The following is a 6,898-nucleotide window of genomic DNA, read 5'->3' as shown; positions in this document are numbered from 1 at the left end:
GTGGCCACCCACAGTCAAACCTGTTGGTCTTGCAGTTTTCCAGAATCTGTCTGTATATCTGCTCCTCAGTGTCCCTGCGGCCATTTCAAGTCATCAAGTCAAGTCAAGTCAACTTTTATTGTCTTTTCGACCATAACTGCTGATACAGTGCATAGTAAAAATGAGACAACATTTTTCAGGACCATAGTTCACATGACACAGTACAAAAACTAGACTGAACTACGTAATAAAAAAACACAGAGAAAGCTATACTAGACTACAGACCTACACTGGACTGCATAAAGTGCACAAAAACAGTACCCGCATTACAATAAATAATAAACAGGACAGTAGGGCAAGGTGTCAGTCCAGGCTTCGGGTATTGAGGAGTCTGATAGCTTGGGGGAAGATACTGTTATATAGTCTGGTCATAAGAGCCCGAATGCTTCGGAGCCTTTTCCCAGATGGCAGAAGGGAGAAGAGATTGTATGACGGGTGCATGGGGTCCTTCATAATGCTGTTTCCTTTGCGGATGCAGCGTGTGGTGTAAATGTCTGTGATGGCGGGAAGAGAGACCCTGATGATCTTCTCAGCTGACCTCACTATCTGCTGCAGGGTCTTGTGATCCGAGATGGTGCAATTTCCGAACCAGGCAGTGATGCAGTTGCTCAGGACGCTCTCAATGCAACCCCTGTAGAATGTGATGAGGATGTGGGCTGGGAGATGGACTTTCCTCAGCCTTCGCAAAAAGTAGAAACGCTTCTGGGCTTTCTTTGCTATGAAGCTGGTGTTGAGGGACCAGGTGAGATTCTCCATCAGGTGAACACCAAGAAATTTGGTGCTCTTTACAATCTCTACCGAGGAGGTGTCGATGTTCAGTGGGGAGTGGTTGCTCTGTGCCCTCCTGAAGTCAACAACCATCTCTTTTGTTTTGTTCACTTTAAGAGATAGGTTGTTGGCTCTGCACCAGTCCGTTAGCCGCTGCACCTCCTCTCTGTAAGCTGACTCGTCATTCTTGCTGATGAGACCCACCACGGTGGTGTCATTGGTGAACTTGATGATGTGGTTCGAGCTGTGTGTTGCAGCACAATCGTGGGTCAGCAGAGTGAACAGCAGTGGACTGAGCACGCAGCCCTGGGGGGCCCTGTACTCAGTGTGATGGTGTTGGAGATGCTGCTCCCGATCCAGACTGACTGAGATCTCCCAGTCAGGAAGTCTAGGATCCAGTTGCAGAGGGAGGTGTTCAGGCCCAATAGGCTCAGCTTTCCAATCAGTTTCTGAGGGATGATTGTGTTGAGTGCTAAACTAAAGCTTATGAACAGCATCTGAAGGTATGTGTCTGTTTTGTCCAGGTGGGTTAGGGCCAGGTGCAGGGTGGTGGCAATGGCGTCATCTGTTGAGCGGTTAGGACAGTACGCAAGGGGGTCCAGTGAGGGGAGGCAGCAGGGTCTCGATATGCCTCATGACGAGTCTCTTGAAACACTTCATGATGATGGATGTAATTAGTCATTTAGGCAGGACACTGAAGACTTCTTCGGCACGGGGACGATGGTGGCGGCCTTGAAGCACGTTGGAACGGTGGCGCTGCTCAGGGAGATGTTGAAGATGTCAGTGTGAACATCTACTAGCTGGTCTGCACATCCTCTGAGCACTCCAGCAGGAATGTTGTTTGGTCCAGCAGCCTTCCGTGGGTTGACCCTGCACGGGGTTCTTCTCACGACGGCCACAGGGAGACACAGCACCAGGCCATTCGCAGGAGGGTGGACTTCCTCGGCGTCACTTCATTTTCCGCCTCAAAGCGGGCGGAGAAGTCAATCAGCGCATCTGGGAGCGAGGCATCACCTGCACAGTCAGGTGATGTTGCCTTGTAATTGGTGATGTCCTGGATGCCCTTCCACATGCGCCACATGTCGCCGCTGTCCTGGAAGTAACTGTGGATTAGCTGGGCGTGTGCATGCTTTGCCCCTCTGATGGCTCGGGACAGTTTGGCCCTTGCTGTTGTTAGATCTGCCTTGTTGCCTGCTCTGAAGGTGGAGTCGCGGGACCTCAGCCCCGCAAGCACCTCTGCGGTCATCCATGGCTTCTGGTTGGCACGTATAGTGATGGTCTTGGACAGAGTAACATCATCAATGCACTTGCTGATGTAGCTGGTCACTGATGCTGTGTACTCCTCTAAGTTGGTAGAGTCGCCATCGGTTGCAGCCTCCCTGAACTTGTGCCAGTCAGTGTGCACAAAGCAGTCTTGAAGAGCAGAGATGGCTCCTGCTGGCCAGGTTTTCACCTGCTTCTGAACTGGTCTGGAGTGCCTGACGAGCGGTCTGTATGCTGGGATTAGCATAACAGAGATGTGGTCTGAGTATCAGAGGTGGGGGCGGGGCTCTGCCCGGTACGCGTCGGGAATGTTTATGTAAACCAGGTCCAACACGTTCTCCCCCCTCGTTGCAAAGTCCACATACTGTTGGAATTTGGGGAGCACTGACTTACGGTTTGCATGGTTAAAATCACTGGCGACAATAAACAGACCATCAGGGTGTGCGTTCTGCAGTTCGCTAATAGCCCCATACAGTTCACAGAGCGCCTCCTTAGCAGTAGCGCTGGGGGGAATGTAGACACCGAATATAAGGACAGAGGTGAATTCCCGTGGCAAATAAAATGGTCTGCATCGAATTGGCACAAACTCCACTAACGATGAGCAGTGTCTGGAAACCAGCACAGAGTTCTTACACCATTCCGTGTCGATATAAACACAGACACGGCCACCGCGGACCTTACCGGAGACAGCTCTATCTCTGTCCGAACGAAACAAAGCGAGCCCGTCTAGCTGGATGGCAGCGTCCGAAACCCCATCAGTGACCCATGTCTCTGTGAAGACAAACGCGGAGCAAACTCTGTACTCCCGCCGAGTATTACGTTGGAGTTGGATGTGGTCCAGTTTATTGTCCAGGGAGCGGACATTGGAGAGCAGAGTGGACGGGAGAGCCGGCCGGCTAGGGTTTGCTTTTAGCCTGGCACGGACCTCTGCCAGTTTGCCTCGCTTCTTAAGCATTAAATTCTTAAATTTTAAGCAGATTTGCAGATCTGTATCATAAATACATCAGAATAGAACATACAACATAGAATAGTACAGCAAACTACAGGCCCTTCGGCCCACAATGTTGTGCTGACCCTTACACCCTGCCTCCCATATAACCCCCCACCTTAAATTCCTACATATACCTGTCTAGTAGTCTCTAAAATTTCTCTAGTGTATCTGCCTCCATCGACTCGGGCAGTGCATTCCATACACCAATCACTCTGAGTAAAAAACCTTCCTCTAATATCCCCCTTGAACTTCCCACCCCTTACCTTAAAGCCACGTCCTCTTGTATTGAGCAGTGGTGCCCTGGGGAAGAGGTGCTGCCTGTCCACTCTGTCTATTCCTCTTAATATCTTGTATACCTCTATTATGTCTCCTCTCATCCTTCCTCTCTCCAGAGAGTAAAGCCCTAGCTCCCTTAATCTCTGATCATAATGCATACTCTCTAAACCAGGCAGTCTCCTGGTAAATCTCCTCTGTACCCTTTCCAATGCTTCCACATCCTTCCTATAGTGAGGTGACCAGAACTGGACACAGTACTCCAAGTGTGGCCTAACCAGAGTTTTATACAGCTGCATCATTACCTCACAAATCTTAAAATTCTATCCCTCGACTTATGAAAGCTAACACCCCATAAGTTTTCTTAACTACCCGATCTACCTGTGAGGCAACTTTCAGGAATCTGTGGACATGTACCCCCAGATCCCTCTGCTCCTCCACACTCCCAAGTATCCTGCCACTTACTTTATACTCTGCCTTGGAGTTTGTCCTTCCAAAGTGTACCACCTCACACTTCTCTGGGTTGAACTCCATCTGCCACTTCTCAGCCCACTTCTGCGTCCTATCAATGTCTTTCTGCAATCTTCGACAATCCTCCACACTATCCACAACACCACCAACCTTTGTGTCGTCTGCAAACTTGCAAATGTACTCCCTCCTCCACGACCCTCTGCTTTCTGCAGGCAAGCCAATTCTGAATCCACCTGGCCACATTTCCCTGGAATCCATGCCTTCTGACGTTTTGAATAAGCCTACTGTGTGGAACCTTGTCAAATGCCTTACTAAAATCCATGTAGATCACATCCACTGCACTACTGTTGTGATGGAAAGTAACTGGTACTTTGAGTCTCAACAGTAGAGGCCTGGACACACACAGTTTTAATAATAAGGAATTTATTTACAAGGGGAAGTCGGGTCAACAAAAGCAACTACAATATTCTAAACGCTTAGGGTTAACACGTGTGGGGAAGGTCGGTTCGGCTGTACAATACGCAGAAAGCGGTGTGGGGACAGGGTACGGTTACACATACAAAGAACAAGGGAAAAGCACTACGACAGCTATCCCCCTTGACCCTGGATAGCTGCGGCTCCCTTACCAGGATAAACGATAAACCTTCCCAAACATAAATCAATGCACTTACCTTCAATGAGGTGGTCTGTAAGAGAGGGCTAGCCAGGCACATGTTTCACCTTTTATAGTATGGGGCTGGGCGAGATAATCCAATTAAGGTGACCAATAATTTAGGTGTTCATTGATTAGTTAGGAGGGACCAAATGTTGATTGGTGTGTGGTGTGTCCTCCGACCAGCCAGGTGGCAGTGCGTCTGTCACGTGGCTGGTATCTCTGGATACAACTACCCTCATCTACATGCCTAGTCATCTCCTCAAAGAACTTTATCAGACTTGTTAGACACGATCTGCCCTTCACAAAGCCATGCTGATTGTCCCTGATCAGACCATGATTCTCTAAATGCCCATTGATCCTATCTCTAAGAATCTTTTCCAACAGCTTTCCCACCACAGACTGCATGCACCACTTCCACTGACAGCTCATTCCACATTCTCACCACCCTCTGAGTGAAGAAGTTCCCCCTTAGGTTCCCCTTAAATATCTCACCTTAACCTATGATCTTTAGTTGTAATCTCAACCATCCTCAGAGGGAAAACTGTGCAATCATTCGCACTACTCCTACTCATAATTTTGTATACCTCTCTCAGATCTCCTTTTACACTCTTACACCACAGGGAATGGGATGGGGTGTGACCAGGGTCCTATATAGCTGCAACATTACTTCTCTGCTCCTAAGGTCATTTCCATGATTAATGAAGGCCAATACACCATATGCCTTCTTAACCACAGAGTCAACCTGTGCAGATGCTTTGAGCATTCTATGGACTTGGACCCCAAGATCCCTCTGATCCTCCACACTGCCAAGAGTCTTACCATGAATACTATATTCTGCCATCATATTTGACCTACCAAAATGAACCACTTCACACTTACCTGGGTTGAACTCCATCTGCCACTTCTCAGCCCAGTTTTGCATACTATCAATGTCCCACTGTAATCTCTGACAGCCCTCCACACTATCCACAACACCTCCATACTTTGTGTCATCAGCAAACTTACTAACCCATCATTCCACATCCTCATCCAGGTCATTTATAAAAATCACAAAGGGTAAGGCTCCCAGAACAGATCCCTGAGACACTCCACTGGTGACTGACCTCCATGCAGAATATGACCCGTTTACAACCACTCTTTGCCTTCTGTGGGCAAGCCAGTTCTGGATCCACAAAGATATGTCCCTTTGGATCCCATGCCTCCTTACTTTCTCAATAAGCCTTGCATGGGGTTCCTTATCAAATGCCTTTCTGAAATCCATATACACTACATCTACTGCTCTACATTCATCAATGTGTTTAGTCACATCCTCAAAAAATTCAATCAGGCTCGTAAGGCATGACCTGCCCTTGACAAAGCCATGCTGACTACTCCTAATCATATTATACCCCTCCAAATATTCATAACTCCTGCCTCTCAGGATCTTCTCCATCAACTTACCAACCACTGAAGTAAGACTTACTGGTCTATAATTTTCTGGGCTATCTCTACTCCCTTTTTTGAATAAAGGAGCAACATCCGCAACCCTCCAATCCTCCAGAACCTCTCCCGTCCCCGTTGATGATTCAAAGATCATCACCAGAGGCTCAGCAATCTTCTCCCTCACTTCCCACAGTAGCCTGGGGTACATCTCATTTGGTCCTGGTGACTTATCCAACTTGATGCTTTCCAAAAGCTCCAGCACATCTTATTTCTTGATATCTATATGTTCAAACTTTTCCATCTGCTGGAAGTCATCACTATAATCGCTAAGGTCCTTTTCCATTGTGAATATCGAAGTAAAGTAATAAGTAAGTACCTCTGCTATTTCCTCCAGTTTCATACACGCTTTCCCACTGTCACACTTGATAGGTCCTATTCTTTTACGTCTTATCCTCTTGCTCTTCACATACTTGTAGAATGCCTTGGGGTTTTCCTTAATCCTGCTCACCAAGGCCTTCTCATGGCCCCTTCTGGCTCTCCTAATTTCCTTCTTAAGCTCCTTCCTATTTGCCTTATAATCCTCTAGATCTCTAACATTACCTAGCTCTATGAACCTTTTGTAAGTTTTTCTTTTCTTCTTGACTAGATTTATTACAGCCTTTGTACACCATGGTTCCTGTACCCTACCATAACTTCCCTGTCTCATTGGAATGTACCTATATAGAACTCCACACAAATATCCCCTGAACATTTGCAACATTTCTTCTGTACTCTTCCCTGAGAACATCTGTTTCCAATTTCCTGCCTGATAGCCTCATAATTCCCCTTGCTTCAATTAAATGCTTTTCCAACTTATCTGTTTGTATCTCTCTCCAATGCTATTGTAAAGGAGATAGAATTATAATCACTATCTCCAAAATGCTCTCCCACTGGGAGATCTGACACCTCACCAGGTTCATGTCCCAATACCAAATCAAATACAGCCTCTCCTCTTGTAGGCTTATCTACATATAGTG

The sequence above is a fragment of the Hypanus sabinus genome, chromosome 8, assembly GCF_030144855.1.
Source record: "Hypanus sabinus isolate sHypSab1 chromosome 8, sHypSab1.hap1, whole genome shotgun sequence".
NCBI classification, from domain to species: Eukaryota; Metazoa; Chordata; class Chondrichthyes; order Myliobatiformes; family Dasyatidae; genus Hypanus; species Hypanus sabinus.
Note: the sequence above shows the minus strand (reverse complement) of the source record.